Source organism: Dendrobates tinctorius, unplaced genomic scaffold (assembly GCF_039654945.1).
Source record: "Dendrobates tinctorius isolate UK_male_01 unplaced genomic scaffold, ASM3965494v1 ptg000013l, whole genome shotgun sequence".
Taxonomy (NCBI): domain Eukaryota; kingdom Metazoa; phylum Chordata; class Amphibia; order Anura; family Dendrobatidae; genus Dendrobates; species Dendrobates tinctorius.
Window position 1 is genome coordinate 9205032 of NW_027361681.1, and position 19908 is coordinate 9224939.

General features: G+C 43.6%; 1 protein-coding gene across 3 annotated transcripts in view; it reads left to right on the forward strand.

Moving 5' to 3' along the window:
• The window catches only part of LOC141069165 (histo-blood group ABO system transferase 1-like), a 194318-nt gene that overhangs the window by 151100 nt on the left and 23310 nt on the right, over window positions 1-19908 (forward strand). The window lies entirely within an intron of this gene.

Genomic DNA, 19908 nt, shown 5'->3' on the forward strand with positions numbered 1-19908 from the left:
TTCCTTAGTATTGCTCAGGTGATAATTGCTTCACCTGTGCAATACAAAGGAAATCCTGAAAACATGATCTGTTGGTGTGCCTTGAGGACTGGAGTTGGGGAACCCTGTTCTAGCCGATACTAAGGCTACTAGCATAGCGGTTTTTAATGAGAGGCACTTCACTGATGCTGAGCTTATGGGCTCAAATGGTGCCTGAGTGAAAGCATCCAAAACTAGAGTAAGGTTCCATGCTGGTAGCTGAGGAATATGCACCGGTTCTGAGCGTTGACAAGCTGAGATGAAACGGGTCACCCATCTATTTGCTGCCACGTTATAGTTAAATAGGGCTCCTATGGCTGACACGTGGACCTTCAGAGTGCTTACTGAGAGCCTCAATTCTCGGCCTCTTTGCAGAAATTCTAGAATGGCCGTAATGGGTACTTCACCGGCTAGTTTTGCTGGGTGAAAGGCCAGGAACTTTTTCCACACTTTAGCATATATTTTTGTTGTGGACTCCTTCCTACTTTGTAGCAGGGTATTGATTAGGTTCTTTGAGAAACCCTTCTGCCTCAGTAGCTCCCTTTCAAATTCCAGGCCGCTAGGTGCAGGGCTTTGGCCTGTGGATGTAGCAGGGTCCCTGCGAGAGAAGATTCTGGTGCAGCGGCAGGATCCACGGGTCGGTTACTGACATGGCTCTCAGCCATGAAAACCACGGTCTTTTTGGCCAAAACGGGGCTATCAAGATGACCCTCGCTCTCTCCTGTCTTATCTTCCTGACTACTGTTGGTAGTAGAACCATTGGAGGGAAGGCATAGGCTAGCTGGAATGTCCAGGGTGCTTGGAGGGCATCTAGAATGTCTGGGTTGTCTGACCTGTAGAGTGAAGCAAACCTTCTTACGCGCCTGTTGGCTCTGGTCGCGAATAGGTCTATCTCTGGTCTGCCCCATTCTGACGCTATCATTTCGAAGACGTGCCTGCTGAGGACCCACTCGCCCTGATATAGGGCTTGGCGACTGAGATAGTCTGCTCGGGAGTTGTCTACTCCTCTTATGTGGAGCGCTGACAAGGAGAGAAGATGTACCTCGGCCATTTCTAGGATCTTTCCCGCGATAGACATCAATGGTACTGACCGCGTGCCTCCTTGCCGGTTTATATAGGCCACTGCGGTGGTATTGTCTGTCTGGATTCTCACGTGGGTGCCTCTTAACTGCGGGAGAAAATGAGATATCGCATAGAAAATCGCTGTTAGCTCCTTTACATTAGAGGAGGTTTCTATTTCATCATTACGCCACCAGCCTTGTACCATGTGCTCCTCTAGGTGGGCCCCCCAACCTAAGGGGCTGGCATCCGTGGTGAGTATTTTGGAGGGAGTCACCCACCATTGCACTCCTTTCGATAAATTGGAAGGATTTAACCACCATTTTAGGGATTTAACCACCTCGGGCGATAGGGACATCTTCCACTCCAACCGCCCCTGCAGTCTGTTTCCTGCAGAATGGCCCACTGTAGTTCTCTGGAGTGGAACTGGGCCCACTGCACCGCTGGAATGCACGATATCAGGGACCCCAGCAAGGACATACCCTGTCTCAATGATATTACGGGTCTTCCTGTAGTATTCCGTATCTTATTGATTATGGCTATCGCTTTGGCGTGTGGCAGAAAACATTCCTCAGTTACGGAGTCTACTTTCAGGCCTAGAAACCTCTGACAGGTTACTGGTTCTAGTCTGGACTTCTCCCAGTTAATTAGCCAGCCTAGTGTTTGTAGGGATGAGATAATCTTAGCTATTCTGGCTTCGCACTGTGAAACAGAATTTCCCACTATGAGTAGGTCGTCTAAGTAAGGGACAACTAGGGTGTCATTCAGCCTTACATACGACATCACCTCCAGCATCAATTTGGTAAATACCCGAGGAGCCATGGATAGCCCGAATGGCATTGCCGCAAACTGGAAATGCTGAATCCGACCTTTGAACCAGACTGCTACCCGCAGGAACCTCTGGTGCCCACGATATATGGGGAGATGGTAATAGGCGTCCTTTAGGTCCAAGACTGCCATATAACACCTGGGGAACAAAAGTTTTATTGCAGACTTTATCGACTCCATTTTAAACGGCCTCAGCTTTAAGAAGGTATTAAGCTTCTTTAAATTTATTATAGTCCTATAAGAGCCATCTGGTTTTGGGACTAAAAATAGAGGAGAATAAAAGCCCATTCCTATTTCGTCCCCTGGGACCTCTACTAGGACCTGTTTAGTTAGCAGTACTGCAATCTCTATCTCCAGTGCTTCCTGCTGTGTCCGGGACTTCATGGAAGTCAATAGGAAGGAGTTCGGTGGATGCCAAACAAATTCTAATTTTAGGCCTGATGACACAATATTCATGGCCCATGGGTTTGATGTCACCTTCTCCCATTGGTGGTTGAATTTTAATAGCCTGCCACCTACCGGTGTAATGGTTTTATCGGGACCTGTCTCCCCTGAAGGGACGTTTCCCGAATAGGTTGCCCCTTTGTTTGGGGTCCTTATTTCCCCAGCGGTCCTGGGGTCTAAAGTCCTTCTTTTTGCCAAACGGCGGCTTCCTGTAGGCCCTCCTGTTAAATGGAACATACGGGTTAGGAAAACCCTTCCTTCTCTCCCCCGCTTTTGTCAAAATCTCATCCAGTTCCGTGCCAAACAGGTACTTACCCTGGCAGGGTATAGCACACAGTCTAGTCTTTGTTTGCGTGTCTCCTTTCCACCCTTTCAACCATAAGGCCCGCCGGCCTGCATTGGTTAGTCCTGCTGCTCTAGCCGATAACCGGAGAGAGTCCGCGGAGGAGTCGGAGAGAGTCCGCGGAGGAGTCGGAGAGGAAGGCCGCTGCTCCCTTAATGAGGGGCATAGAGGAAAGGAGTCTATTCCTAGCTACTCCATTCTTAATATTGTCCTCTAGGTCATTCAGCCACACCAACATTGACCTTGCCGTGCACGTGGCTGCTATTGCGGGCTTAAAAGTTGCCGTACATGCTTCCCAAGATCTTTTAAGGAATGTATCGGTTTTACGATCCAAAGAGTCAGCAAAAGTTCCTGAATCCTCTACCGGCAGGGAGGATCTACGAGAGGTAGAGGCCACTGCCGCATCCACCTTGGGGGCTCTCGACCAGGCTGTTAACTCCTCATCGTCAAAAGGGTACTTACGCTTTGACGTTAAGGGGAGGAAGGTTCTCTGACCTTGTTTTTCCCACTCCCTTTTAACTAGCTCTTTTACAGCTGGGACCACTGGGAATGCCCGGACTTTTCTACGGGAAATGCCTGCAAACATTATGTCTTGTGGAGTCTTGGGGTCCTTACTCTCTGGCAACCCCATGGTATTTCGGACAGACTTCACTAAATTACTGACACTGTCCGTGGGGAAACACGTTTGGTCCTCGTCCTCTGAGGAAAGGTATTCCTGGGATCTATCGGAATCTAGATCCCCGGTTCCTGACGGCGACTTTGACGCCAGCGAGGCTCCTCCTCTTGGCGAACATATTTCCCTCACGGAGGAGTGACCCCCCAAACTACTGGAACCGCCTAAGGCCCGTAGCTCCTCTCTTATCATTGCCCGGATATCCTCCTTCTTTCGTGAGGATTCCTCCTGTAAGGCCTCCTCAATACACGATTGGCATAATCTCTTAGGGTGGCCGTCTGGGAGGGGCTGAGAACATAAGGCACACTCTCTATTTTTCGCCTTCTCCGTTCTTTTAGCCTAAAGGGGGTATGGACCAGAAAAAGAAGGCCATCAATTATTTATTCTGACCAAAAAACACTCACCCGTGAGTTTCGTCAGCAAACTACCGGCTGCGGGGTCCGCGACCCAGGCTGAGGCGAGGCATGGGACGACTTCTTTTCTTTACGTTTTTTCTCTAAGTGCTCATCCTTCCTGGAGCTGCCACTTTTTCTGGTGCTACTGCTTCTCCTTGTAGCACTGCTCTGTCTACTGCCATGTGGGGATTCCACTGGCTGACCTAACGGGAGCGAAGCTGGGTCATCTATGGACGACATGACTGCGCACTAGCGCTGTGTCTGTGGCTTCCTTTTAAAGCCTCTGCTATAGCTGCTCCTCTTTCTTTTTTTTTTTGTCCACCATTTTTTTTTTTTTTTCTCTGCTCTGCGCATGCGCGGGCGTTGTCCCGCGATCTCTGCCTCCTGTCCTGACCCCGGAAGTCCTTTTACCACTTCCGGGTTGCCTCTCCTGGGGAACGCTCGGTCACAGCGATTTACTGATGCGGCGGTCGTCTGGCGGTGCCCACCGTGCATCTGCGCCCCGCCATCAACACACGGGGTCCTCCTCACATTAACCCCTGCCGCAGGTATGACCCCCAGTGGCGCTGCTCAGCACGAACGCTCGAGCTCTTCTGCTTCCTTTCAGGGGGGGGGCGCGGCCCAGTATGCCCCAATGGTATTTGTAATGCGCCTGCCCCCTCGGGGGGGTATAGCCATGTCCCCCCCCAGTGAGCCTTGGCACCACTCTCACCTCCGGCCTCACCTGCATTACCAGCTCTGGGGGGGGAATACACCTCTCCGCCCGACGCTGCCTCCAGTCCTGGGGCCCCTGCTGCTCATATTCTGCACGCAGGCGGCTACCAGACCAGGAATCCTCTTCTGCGGGTTCCTTTCCAGGAACAGGAAACCAAAAAACTGAGGGAGCGAGGGGGACCGCCCCATTTATCTCTCTGTAGGTTTCCTGTTCCGGGGGCGGATCCCCTCTCTCAGTGGGTGCTGTCGTGGCGAAGAGGAAAAAATTAAGCAATTCTTCTTTGAGAAAGTAAGAGGGGCAATTAACAGTAAAAAGAAAGCATTTAAACTACTAAAGCAGGATGGCACCATTGAAGCTCTGAAAAACTACAGGGAGAAAAATACTTTATCTAAAAAACTAATTAAAGCTGTCAAAAAGGAAACAGAGAAGCACATTGCTGAGGCTGGTTTCACATTTGCGTTTTTTTTGCGCTGTGTTTTTGCGCATACGTGCGCATGCGGTTTTTCCCCCTATATTTAACATGGGTGCACATACGTGTGCGTTGGCATGCGCACGTATGCGTTTTTCGTGCACTGCGTTTTTTTATGGTGTGCGTCCTTAATTTCCAGACGCTACATGTTGCATTTTTTGGTCCACCCAACCGCTTAAAAAAAAGCATGCGCACGTTTTGTGCAAAAAATTTCCATTATGGTCTATGGGTGTGCATACGTGCGCATTGGCAAGCGCATGTATGCGGTTTTTTTGCGCATGCGTTTTTTTTGGTGTCCATTGGTTAGACTAGTTATAAAAATCCCCACCTAAAAAAACTTCATGTCTATATAAAAGGAGGTGTCTGCCAGCACTGTACCATAACTATAGAGACAGCCTGGAGAGCAGAGAGACTGCAAAAGAAGACCCCATTTTCAATTCTAGCTTCAGCGGCAAGAATGTGAGTATTATTACATCCAATGTATGCCTGTCCTTTTAAATTGTATATGTACTAATGCTTTGTATTATTTTTACATGCAGTATGTCTTCGGAATCGGAATATTCACCATCCCTGCAGGAACTGGTGCAAGCAGACCGTGACGTGATTGTTTTCGTGCGTTTGGTAAGTATATCTGTTGCTTCTCAAAATCTCTAACGTTTGTTGTTTTTTTTTCAGACATTGTTATCTTCAACGGACGCGACTAGTGAGGGCGAACAGCATGAGCAGCCAAGCCAAGTCCCGGTGGTGATACGGAATGTAAGTATCAAATGATTTGTAATGTTCTTTATTTTTTTATCTTCTATATTTCCTCTTTTCTGGATCTTTTTTCTAACTTTTTATTCACACAAAATTCGAATATTCTAATGAATGTATGTGTTTTGTCTAGGTTCCACAACGGGATAAAGACGTCTACCTGGATAACGAGCACCTTATCCGCCTGGTCCAGGAGCGTGCCCCGTTGTGGGACTGCCGTGACCGCCTGTACAAGGACAATGTGGTGACCCTGCGGCTATGAAATGAGGTGGCCACAGCTGTTATGAATGGGAAACCAAGGAAAAAAAAGACAAGCTAAGTCTCAGAAAACCAGAGAAGTTGGTAACTATGCAGATTGCAGATCCCTGATCTTACCCGCACAACTAGCAGCAGTCGTGGAGCATTCCTACGTTGCTCCTAGACGCCTCGTCACAACCGGAGAACTACATAAGCCTAAAGCAGGAAAAGAGGAAAACTAACTGCCCCAGAGCAGACCCCAAAGGAAAGACAGCCCCCCACATGTATTGACGGTGAAACAAGATGAAAATACAAACAAAGGCAGGAAAATAGGCTGAGCAAACGATAGGGCCCGGCTAACTAAAAAGGACAGAAAAGGAAAGACACTGTCTGCAATCTGCCAAAAAAAAAACCTACAAAAATATTGTCCAACACTTCTGATAGCAAAATTAACCCTGAAGTCATTAGACTTCTAAACCTATATCAGCACTCTGAAATATTCTGAGACAGAGCAGAAAAGAGGCCAATCTAATAAGGGACAAAAAGCAAATTGGCAAATACTGATTAATAGGAGTGGAATTTCAGCATAGCCCCAGCAGGGGCAGGCTGATTACACAAAAAACTGAATTGACCAACAAGCGCAAGTGTGAACATTAGCAAAAAACAAACTTAACTTGAGAAGACTGGAAGAGAGCTGAAGTCCAGGACCTGAGAAGCAGACTGAATCACCAGCACCCGGATAGGGCGTCGGCTGTCTTATATCCAGTCTGATACTCCAGAGATCCAATCGTTATCTTCCTCATCAGGTGGCAGATCACTACCACTTAAACCAAATGCACTACCTCCTGTCACCACCAGAGGGAGAACGGAAGGGGAACTCTCAACTGGTGGAGCAGAAAATGAGTTCATGACAGTACCCCCCCCTTGAGGAGGGGTCACCGAACCCTCATCCATGCCACCAGGCCGATCAGGATGGGCCCGGTGAAAAGCACGAACCAATTTATTGGCATGAATATCAGAGGCAGAGACCCAAGAATTATCCTCCTGGCCATAACCCTTCCATTTGACCAAATACTGGAGTCTCCGTCTAACCAAACGAGAATCCAATATTTTCTCTACCTCATATTCCACATTGCCTTTAACCAATACAGGATCAGGAGGTGCCGCCACAGGAACTACTGGCTCAACAAACCTCTTCAGCAAAAATGCACCACAAAAAAACGCAAGTGTGAAAGTAGCCTAAGGAGAGTAAAACTAATCCAAAGCTGTTCTTCAACTATATCAATAGTAAAAGAATCAAAAGTGAAAGTGTAGGCCCATTAAAAAATTGTGAGGAAAGTATCGTTGTAGATGATGAGGAAAAAGCTAATATATTAAGCACCTTCTTCTCCACGGCATTCACGGTGGAAAATGAAATGCTAGGTGAAATGCCGAGAGACAAAGAAAACCCTATATTAAGGGTCACCAATCTAACCCAAGAAGAGGTGCAAAACCGGCTAAATAAGATTAAAATAGATAAATCTCCGGGTCCGGATGGCATACACCCACGAGTACTAAGAGAACTAAGTAATGTAATAGACAAAACATTATTTCTTATATTTAGAGACTCTATAGCGACGGGGTCTGTTCCACAGGACTGGTGCATAACAAATGTGGTACCAATATTCAAAAAGGGTTCTAAAAGTGAACCTGGGAATTATAGGCCAGTAAGTCTAACCTCTATTGTTGGTAAAATATTTGAAGGGTTTCTGAGGGATGTTATTCTGGATTATCTCAATGAGATTAACTGTTTAACGCCATATCAGCATGGGTTTATGAGGAATCGCTCCTGTCAAACCAATCTAATCATTTTTTATGAAGAGGTAAGTTATAGACTGGACCAAGGTGTCACTGGATGTGGTATATCTTGATTTTTCCAAAGCATTTGATACTGTGCCACACAAGAGGTTGGTACACAAAATGAGAATGCTGGGTCTGGGGGAAAATGTGTGTAAATGGGTAAGTAGCTTGTTTAGTGATAGAAAGCAGAGGGTGGTTATAAATGGTATATTCTCTAACTGGGTCGCTGTGACCAGTGGGGTACCGCAGGGGTCGGTGTTGGGACCTATTCTCTTCAACATATTTATTAACGATCTGGTAGAAGGTTTGCACAGTAAAATATCGATATTTGCAGATGATACAAAACTATGTAAAGCAGTCAATACAAGAGAAGACAGTATTCTGCTACAGATGGATCTGGATAAGTTGGGAACTTGGGCCGAAAGGTGGCAGATGCAGTTTAACAATGATAAATGTAAGGTTAAACACATGGGAAGAAGGAATCAATATCAGCATTACACACTGAACGGTAAGCCACTGGGTAAATCTGACATGGAGAAGGACTTGGGGATCCTAGTTAATGATGAACTTACCAGGAGCAGCCAGTGCCAGGCAGCGGCTGCCAAGGCAAACAGGATCATGGGGTGCATTAAAAGAGGTCTGGATACACATGATGAGAGCATTATACTGCCTCTGTACAAATCTCTGGTTAGACCGCACATGAAGTACTGTGTACAGTTTTGGGCACCGGTGCTCAGGAAGGATATAATAGAACTAGAGCGGGTACAAAGGAGGGCAACAAAATTAATAAAGGGCATGGGGGAACTACAATACCCAAAGAGATTAGCAAAATTAGGATTATTTAGTCTAGAAAAAAGATGACTGAGGGGCGATCTAATAACCATGTATAAGTATATAATGGACAATACAAATATCTCTCCGAGGATCTGTTTATACCAAGGAAGGTGACGGTCACAAGGGGGCATTCTCTGCGTCTGGAGGAGAAAAGGTTTTTCCACCAACATAGAAGAGGATTCTTTACTGTTAGGGCAGTGAGAATCTGGAATTCCCTGCCTGAGGTGGTGATGGCGAACTCAGTCAAAGGGTTCAAGAGAGGCCTGGATGTCTTCCTGGAGCGTAACAATATTGTATCTTACAGTTATTGTTAGGTTCTTTAGAAGGACGTAGATCTGGGGATTTATTCTGACAGAATTTTATAGGCTGAACTGGATGGACTAATGTCTTTTTTCGGCTTTACTATGTTACTATGATGGCTGTGACTATCCATCTTCCTCTTCATTACATTCCAGAGGTTTTCAATGGGGTTCAGGTCTGGAGACTGGGCTGCCCATGGCAGGGATTTATGTGGTGGTCCTTCATCCACACATTGATTGACCTAGCTGTGTGTCATAGCGCATTGTCCTACTGGAAAAAACAGTCTTCAGTCTTGCCTGAGCTGAAGGACTCAACTGTTTTTCCAGGATAATCTTGTATGCGGCTTGATTCATACGTCCTTCGTAAAGATTAACCTGCCCAATTGAAGCATCTCCAGATCATCACTGATACTCCACCAAATTTCAATGTGGGTGCAAGACACTGTGGCTTGTATGCCTCTCCAGATCTTCATCTAACCATTAGACGACCAGGTGTTGGGCAAAGTTGAAAATTAGACTCATCAGAGAAGATTACCTTACTCCAGTCCTCTATGGTCCAATCCTTATGGTCTTTGGCAAACATCAGCCTGGTTCTCCTTTGCTTCTCATTGATGAAAGGCTTTTTTCTAGCTTCATATGACTTGAGCCCTGCCTCTAGGAGCCTGTTATAAACTGTTCTTGCCATGCACTTCACCCCAGCTGCCATTTATTTGCCATTCCTTTTGTAGGTCACTTGATGTCATCCTACGGTTGCTGAGTGACATTCGAATAAGATGACGTCATTCCGGTCAGCGGAGAGTCGTTTTCGCCCTCTGCTGGTCTGTAGTTTTGTTGTATTCAATGTCTGCTGCTTGACCTTGTTGTAATGGACTGCCGTCTTAGAAATTTTAAGGATGGAGGCAACATGGCGCTCACTATATCCCTCTGCTAGTAAAGCCAGAATTGAGCCCTTATTTTCCTCACTCAAGACTTTTCTTTTCAACTCCTTTGGCATGGTTAAAAGTAATTTTTTCATTCCTATTACTTTTGGGATATTACTAGCACTTGTTTTGCCATCCAGCTTGTCCTATTGCAAGAGGATTGTGAACACCACAGCAGGGTTTTTTATACTTTCCTTCGTTAAATAAGATTTGGTTCATGTGATCACCTAACCAGAAGCACATTAAGTAGGATGAGGTGTACTCTGGTTGTAATTCAACTGACACTGGAATGGAATGGCTATCAGACATGTAGAGAAGCTGATTTTTAGAAAACTGTGCAGTGGTCTCTTAATTTTTGCCAGAGCTGTAAAGTAAATGTCATATAGAGGAAGTACCTAGACCATAGTTTAGGCCCCCTGATGACACTTGAGTAAAAGGCGCGTTAGGGCTGGCGACTAAACACCAGACCTGTCATTTGACTATCAAAACACTACCTGATGTAGTATCATGCCTGCTCCTTTAACATTTCTTTTCTATTTTGCATGTTCCATCTTATTCAGCTACAGCTGTGAGGTGTAGGCAGATATACTATGGTCTAGGTACTTTTTCTACATGACTTTTACTATGTATATTTATTTTATGGTCTAGTATTATCCCCCACCTTTTGATTCTCCACCTTACTTTTCTGCATAATTTTATGCATTTTTTTAATATCTTTCAATAAACTGTATGTTTTATGAGATACCTGTACTACCTTATTTGTGTTGGTATTTTGACTTTGGTTATGGTGCGCCTCCGATTAATCTCACTTCACTTTGCTGGTATTAATCAGCAGACATATCGTGTATCATACAGCTCTAAAAACCCCAGATATAACGTGTATCATACAGCTCTGACATCACAAGATATAACGTGTATCATACAGCTGACATCAGCAGATATAACATGTATCATACAGCTCTAACATCACCAGATATAACATGTATCATACAGCTGACATCAGCAGATATAACATGTATCATACAATTCTAACATCACCAGATAACATGTATCATACAGCTGACATCAGCAGATATAACGTGTATCATACAGCTCTAACATCAACCAGATATGACGTGTATCATACATCATTAACATCAAATATAACGTGTATCATACAGCTCTGACATCACCATATATAACGTGTATCATACAGCTCTGACTTCAGATATAACGTGTATCATACAGCTCTGACATCACCATATATAACGTGTATCATACAGCTCTGACTTTACCATATATAACCTGCATCATACAGCTCTGACATCACCAGATATAATGTGTATCATACAGCTCTGACATCACCAGATATAACGTGTATCATACAGCTCTGACATCACCATATATAACGTGTATCATACAGCTCTGACCAGGGCTGTGGAGTCGGTGCTCATTTTGGTGGAGTCGGAGTCGATATAAAATGGACAGACTCCGACTCCTAAAATATATAATAAATTGGGTACAGTAGTTCAATGCAGAATGTGCTGAATATTTTTTCATATGCAAATTGCCTCTTCAGAAAGAAAGAGGACTTTTACTCTACAGCGCCACCTATTGGTAGTAGCGATCCTACAAGTCACAATCAACCCTTTAACGAGTCTTGTAATATGACTTAGGATACAAGCCAAATCAGAATCTCAATTTGCAGACACGGTGTTTTCGAGCTGTTGGCTCTCGTCAGTGCAAAGTATGAGATCTGATTTGGCAAGGTGAGAGGCTCTGGACTAGGGTCTAAGAGGTAAGGTTTCTCCTTGCGGAGAGTGACATGCCAGCTGTGGCTTGTCAAGGTAAGGAGGCTTATTCGCCGTGCAATGCTCCTCTGGGAAAATAATATGCAAATTGCCTCATCAGAAAGAAAGAGGACTTTTACTCTACAGCGCCACCTATTGGTAGTAGCAATCCTACAAGTCACAATCAACCCTTTAACGAGTCTTTAACGAGTATTTTTTCATAGGAATTTGGGAAAGTTATGAAATGTCCTATAAATGACTGTTCTATTCCTGATCGAAGGCTACATTCACACACTGCGTTTTTGCTGCGTTTTTTTGAGGATACGGTTTTCAGCTGCAAAAGCAGATCAGCTTTTTAACCCCTTTCTGTCATGTGACGTACTATCCCGTCCATATGCTCTGGGACTTAATTCCCAGGGACGGGATAGTACGTCACAGCGATCAGCGGCGCCCACGTGGTGAGCGACGCTGATCGCGGCCGGGTGTCAGCTGATTATCACAGCTGACACCCGGCACAATGTGTCAGGGGCAGTTACGGACTGCCCCCGACACGTTAACTCCTTGCACACCGCGATCAAACACGATCGCGGTGTACCGGGGGTTAAAGGGAAGCATCAGCAGGGAGGGGGCTCCCTCCGTGCTTCCCTGAGCCCCCCACAGCAGAACAATGTGCAGCGCTGCTGCGGGGGGCTCCATCCCTGCAGGTCCCCGAATCCAAGATGGCGACGGGGACCTTCGGGGGCCTGAAGGGAGTTGGCTTCCTCATGCCTGAAAAGCGCAGGCAAGGAGGAAGTCTTGTGCAGTGCCTGTGATCGATCGCTGATCTGTCACAGTGATCTGTGATGTGACAGATCAGCGATCTGTCACATGACAGCTACATCCCCCCTGGGACAATGTAATAAAGTTAAAAAAAAAGTGTAAAAATAATTTAAAAAAAAAAAAAAATAAAAAAAATATCTAAATAAATTAAAAAATAAAAATAAAAATATTCCCTAATAAATTTATTTATTGGAAATAAAAAAAAAACCAAACAATAAAAGTACACATATTTGGTATCGCCGCGTCCGAACGACCTGCCCTATAAAACTGTCCCATTAGTTAACCCCTTTAGCGAACCCCTTAAAAAATAAAAATAAAAAACGAAGCAAAAAATGATTTATTATCATACTGCCGAACAAAAAGTGCAATAACGCACGATCAAAAAGACGCATATAAATATCCATGGTACCGCTGAAAACGTCATCTTGTCCCGCAAAAAACGAGCTGCAATACAGCATCATCAACAAAAAAATAAAAAAGTTATAGCTCGCAGAACAAAGCGATGCAAAAATAATTATTTTTTATATAAAATTGTTTTCATTGCACAAAAGCGCCAAAACATAAAAATCTACCTAAATGAGGTATCACTGTAACCATACTGACCCGAAGAATAAAACCGCCTTCTAAATTTTACCGCACCCGGAACGGCGTAAACGCACCACCCAAAAGAAATTCATGAAACGCTGGTTTTTGTTCATTCTGCGTCTCAAAAATCAGAATAAAAAGCAATCAAAAGATGTCACGTGCCCGAAAATGATATTAATTAAAACGCCAACTCCTCTCGCAAAAAATAAGACCTCACATGACTCTGTGCGTCAAAATATGGAAAAATTATAGCTCTCAATATGTGGTGATGCAAAAACTATTTTTACAATAAAAAGCGTCTTTTAGCGTATGACAGCTGCCAAACATAAAAACCCGCAATAATTAGTAAATCAAACCCCCCGTTATCACCCCCTTAGTTAGGGAAAAATAATAAAATTAAAAGAAAATATGTATTTATTTCCATTTTCCCATTAGGGTTAGGGCTAGGGTAAGGGTTAAGGGTGTGTTGGGGTTAGGGTTGGAGTTATAATTGGGGGGGTTCCACTGTTTGGGCACATCAGGTGCTCGGCAACATGGCGTCTGATCTCAATTCCAGCCAATTCTGCGTTGAAAAAGACAAATGGTGCTCCTTCCCTTCCAAGCTCTGCCATGCGCCCAAACAGTGTTTTACCCCCACATATAGGGTATCAGCCTACTCAGGACAAATTGAAAAACAACTTTTTCTCCTGTTACTAAAAATTGGGGGCAAAAATATCATTTTTGTGGAAAAAAATGATTTTTTTATTTTCACGCCCGGGAGTTATAAACTTCTGTGAAGCACTTGGGGGTTCAAAGTGCTCACCACACATCTAGATAAGTTCCGTGGGGGATCTAGTTTCCAAAATGGGGTCACTTGTGGGGAGATTCAATAGTTTAGGTACATCAGGGGCTCTCCAAACGCACATGACACCCGCAGGGGTCCAATTTCTCCTGTTACTAAAAATTGGGGGCAAAAATATCATTTTTGTGGAAAAATACGATTTTTTTTATCTTCACGCCCGAGCGTTATAAACTTCTGTTAAGCACTGGGGGGTTCAAAGTGCTCACCACACATCTAGATAAGTTCCTTGGGGGGTCTAGTTTCCAAAATGGTGTCATTTGTGGGGTGTTTTCACTGTTTTGGTACATCAGGGGCTTTCCAAACGCGACATGGTGTCCGATCTCAATTCCAGCCAAAAATGTCAAATGGCAGAGCTCGGAAGGGAAGCAGCGCCAAGTGCCCAAATAGTGGTTTACCCCCACATGTGGGGTATCAGCATACTCAGGACAAATTGCACAATAACTTTTAGGGTCCTGTTACCCTTGGAAAAATAAGAATTGAGGGTGAAAAGATAATTTTTGTGGAAAAAATATGATTTTTTAATTGTACGGCTGTACGTTATAAATTTCTGTGAAGCCCTTGGGGGTTCAAAGTTCTCACCACACATCTAGATAAGTTCCTTCGGGGGTCTAGTTTCCAAAATGGGGTCACTTGTGGGAGGTTTCCACTGTTTAGGTACATCAGGGGCTCACCAAATGTGACATGGCGTCCGATCTGAATTCCAGCCAATTTTGCATTGAAAAAGTCAAACGGCGCTCCTTCCCTTCTGAGCTCTGCCATGCGCCGAAACAGTGGTTCCCCCCCACATATCAGGTATCAGCGTACTCAGGACAAATTGCACAATAACTTTTGCAGTCCAATTTCTTCTGTTACCCTTGGTAAAATAAAAAAAATTGAACCTGAAGTATTTTTTTGTGAAAAAAAATTAAATGTTCATTTTTTTTTTAAATATTCAAAAAATTACTGTGAAGCACCTGAAGGGTTAATAAACTTCTTGAATGTGGTTTTGAGCACCTTAAGGGGTGCAGTTATTAGAATGGTGTCACTTTTGGGTATTTTCTATCATATAGACCCGCAAAGTGGCTTCAAATGTGATGTGGTCCGTAAAAATAAAATGGTGATGAAAAAATGAGAAATCGCTGGTCAACTTTTAACCCTTAACTTCCTAACAAAAAAAAATTTTGGTTCCAAAATTGTGCTGATGTAAAGTAAACATGTGGGGAAGGTTAAGTTTTTTGTGTGCCGTATCTCTGTGATTTAAGGGCATAAAAATTCAAAGTTGGAAAATTGCAAAATTTTCAACATTTTTGCCAAATTTCCGTTTTTTTCACAAATAAACGCAAGTTATTTGAATGAAATTTTACCACTAACATGAAGTACAATATGTCACGAGAAAACAATGTCAGAATCATCGGGATCCATGGAAGCGTTTCAGAGTTATTACCTCATAAAGGGACAGTGGTCAGAATTGTAAAAATTGGCCCGGTCATGAACGTGCAAACCACCCTTGGGGGTTAAGCGGTTAAAAAACCGCATCACCTGAAAGGTTTTTGAGCTCATAGATAATGTTTTCAATAGTGAAAGCAGATTAGAAATGTGCTCTATCCATTGGTGTTTCTCTGGAAAGGGAAAGTATTAGAAAATTAGTGATTGAAGAAGCCCTTAAACAAAAGGAAGATCTTAAAAAGACTCTCAAAAGATGCTTCATGTTTCTTAAAATGGATGCCTGAACACGTCACAGAGTGTACTATTTTGCCATCAATGTTCGATATGTTTGTGACAACAAAGAAATTGTTACCAAGACACTGGCAGTAACAGAAACTAAAGCTCATCACAGCAGCCAGTTTCTCCAGGCCTTAGTGGAAAAAGTTCTGCAAGATTACAAACAAAAAAGAACAGGTTCTTGCTATTGTAATGGACAATGCTTCAAACATGATAAGTACAATTACACTGATGAATGAGAGTAATGAGCAACAGCTAGAAGAACATTTAGGATTCAGAATGTTTGAGATGGAAGGCCACAGTGCTGTTCATGTAACTGAGGAACAAACAGATATTACAACAGAAGAACAGCAAAATTATACTGTAGAAATAGATCTTGTTGAAGCTGCTTCAAAACACTTTCATATTCATCACATGCGCCGTGTTGTGTACACGCTGCAGCTGGCAATAAGAGATAAGCCCCCGTCACACATAGCGATCTCGTTAGCGAGATCGTTACTGAGTCACAAGTTTTGTGACGTAACAGCGATTTCACCAGCGAGATCGCTGTGTGTGACACCTATCAGCGACTGGCCCCCTTGCCAGTATCGCTGATCGCTCTTGGAAAGCCCTGGACATTTTTTTGGTCGCTGGTCTCCCGCTGGCCAGCACGCATTGCTGCGTGTGACAGGCAGGAGACCAGCGCGCTGGTAACTAAGGTAAACGCAGGGTCTCTAAGCACCAGGCGGTGCTTAGAAACCCGATGTGTACCTTGGTTACCAGCGCGCTGATGCAGGGAGCTGGTAACCAAGGTACACATCGGGTTTCTAAGTGACGCACGCCCCTTAGAAACCCGATGTGTACCTTAGTTACCAGCTCCCTGCATCAGCGCGCTGGTAACTCAAGTACACAGCGACGCCGCGTGCTCGGCGTCGCTGGTGTTGATCGCTGGTGAAGCTGTCTGTTTGACAGCTCACCAGCGATCATGTATCGACTCACTAGCGATCCTGACAAGATGATATCGTTGTCGGGATCGCTGGTGAGTCGCTATGTGTGATGGGGCCCATAGTCTGCAAGAGGGACATGCTGGAAATCTGATTGGAGAAGTGAGCAAATCGGTTATTGCCGCCAGAACCGCTAAAATTGATTCCATCTTGAAGAGACGTGCTGGGAAAGGGGCAATTGTCAATCAAGCCACTCGGTGGGGCAGCAATTATTTAATGATTGAGCGATTGCTTGACATAAAACCGTTTCTCATAGATATGGCGAACCCTCAGGTAACCCTAAATGAAGGTCAATGGACACAGGTGGTTGAATTGAAGGAATTGCTTAACCACCCATTTACCGGTGACTATAAAATTACAAGCTGAGGATTTAACTCCTGGCATTTTCATAAGGGAGTGGAAGAACTTGCTATTTTGCAGTCCCAAAGAGGAGGTTTAATCGCAGATGGCATTTCTGCTTCAATGAAACGGAGAGAGACACAGCTATTGGAAAATAAAATTTTTCTGGCAGCTGTTTGTGGACCCAAGTCATCGTATACTGCTTGATGATCAACGGCTTACTAAAGGAAAAGAAGCTCTGACTGAGGTAGCAGTTGGGATGAGTGGCCAACAGAAGGACTGCCAGGCGCAAGAGGACTTGGGTCCTGACAGTGCTACTGCTGCCATATCTTCATCCTCATCAGATGAGGAGTTTGACTTTGACAAGTATTTGGATGACATGGAGCAGGCAAAGCGCTGCCGCAAGGAAAAAGATTTCACTCCGTCTCCTATAGCAAGCAGAGTGACCATATTTCAGCAAAATGTTTCACTTGATCTCAAAGAAATAGAAAAATTCAACCGTTCATCAAAATTGACTGTGCATGAGGCAATTCCTTTATACCCGGAAATTGTTAGAGATGTTGCCCATGTGGTTACGGCTTTGCCTCCAACCCAAGTTAGTGTAGAGAGGTTGTTCTCTGGCCTTAAAATTATTAGGTCAGATTTGAGGTAATCTATGAAGGAGGATCTGATGGAGGCAATTCTATTTCTTAGAACAAATTCATAGACTGCACAAATGTTATTTAGTATGCTTTGTTGAAAACTGTTTTTTGCCACTTACATAGTTTATTACATAGTGTTTATATATACAATATATATATATAATATATATACACACACACAGTATATATATATATATATATATATATATATATATATATATACACACATACACACACACACACACACACACACACAGTATATATACTGTATATACACACACACAGTATACACACACACAATATATATATACACAGTATATGTAATCGATATTACATAGTGTATTACATATTTACAATTTATTAGTTTTTTGTGTTCTAAAGTTGTATTCCAATAAATACAGTATATATTATGTTCTCTCTAAATATCTTGATTATTGTATCATAAAAATGATTTAATGTCTGATGTTCACATTGTACTACAATAAATTTTTCACTTAAATATAAGCAATATACGTGGGAGTCGGAGTCAGGCTACGTGCACACGCTGCGGAATGGGGTGCGGATTTGGCCGCGCGGATTTTGTAAAATCTGCAGGTCAAAAGACCTGCGGATTGCTCTGCGGTTTTTCCCTGCGGTTTTCCATCTCCACAGTGGAGGAGATGGCAAACCGCTGCGGATTCCACAGAAAGAATTGACATGTCAATTCTTTCTGCGGTTTCAAAACCACAGAAAAACCGTGTGGAGAAATCTGCACCGTCTACACTGCGTTTTTTTATTCCCATAGGGAATAATGGTACTGTACACCGCAGCAAAAACTGCTGCGGACCCGCAACGGCCAAATCCGCTGCGGAACTGCAGCAGAATCCGCAGCGTGTGCACACATCCTAAGGGAAATTGAGGAGTCGGAGTCGCAGGTTTGGCTTACCGACTCCACAGCCCTGGCTCTGACACCACCATATGTAACATGTATCATACAGCTCTGACACCACCATATGTAATGTGTATCATACAGCCCTGATATCACCAGATATAACATGTATCATACAGCTGACATCACAAGGTAAAGGTATAACGTGTATCATACAGCCCCGACATCACCAGATATAACGTGTTTCATACAGCTCTGACTTCACCAGATAACGTGTATCATACAGCCCTGACATCACCAGATATAACATGTATCATGCAGCCCGGACATTACTAGACATAACGTGTGTCATACAGCTGACATCACCAGATATAACGTGTATCATACATCTGACATCAAATATAACGTGTATCATACAGCGCTGACATCACCATATATAACGTGTATCATACAGCTTTGACATCACCAGATATAACGTGTATCGCACAGCTCTGACATCACCATATAAAACGTGTATCATACAGCTCTGACATCAGATATAACGTGTATCATACAGCCCTGACATCACTAGATATAACGTGTATCATACAGCTGACATCACCAAATATAACGTGTATCATACAGCTGACATCAGATATAACGTATATCATACATCTCTGACATCAGATATAACGTGTATCATACAGCTCTGACATCACCAGATATAACATGAATCAGAGCTCTGACATCACCAGATATAAAGTGTATCACACAGCTCTGACATCACCAGATATAACGTGTATCATACAGCTCTGACATCACCAGATATAACGTGTATCATATAGCTTTGACATCACCAGATATAACGTGTATCATACAGCTGACATAACCATATAATATGTATCATACAGCTGACATCACCATATAAAACCTGTATCATACAGCTGACACCAGATATTACGTGTATCATACAGCCCTGACATCACTAGATATAACGTGTATCATACAGCTGACATCACCAGATATAACGTGTATCATACAGCTGACATCACCAGATATAATGTGTATCATACATCTGACATCAGATATAACGTGTATCATACAGCTCTGACATCACCAGATATAACATGAATCATACAGCTCTGACATCACCAGATATAACGTGTATCATACAGCTCTGACATCACCAGATATTACGTGTATCATACAGCTCTGACATCACCAGATATTACGTGTATCATACAGCTCTGACATCACCAGATATAACATGAATCATACAGCTCTGACATCACCAGATATAACGTGTATCATACAGCTGACATCACCAGATATAATGTGTATCATACATCTCTGACATCAGATATAACGTGTATCATACAGCTCTGACATCACCAGATATAACATGAATCATACAGCTCTGACATCACCAGATATAACGTGTATCATACAGCTCTGACATCACCAGATATAACGTGTATCATACAGCTCTGACATCACCAGATATTACGTGTATCATACAGCTCTGACACCAGATATTACGTGTATCATACAGCCCTG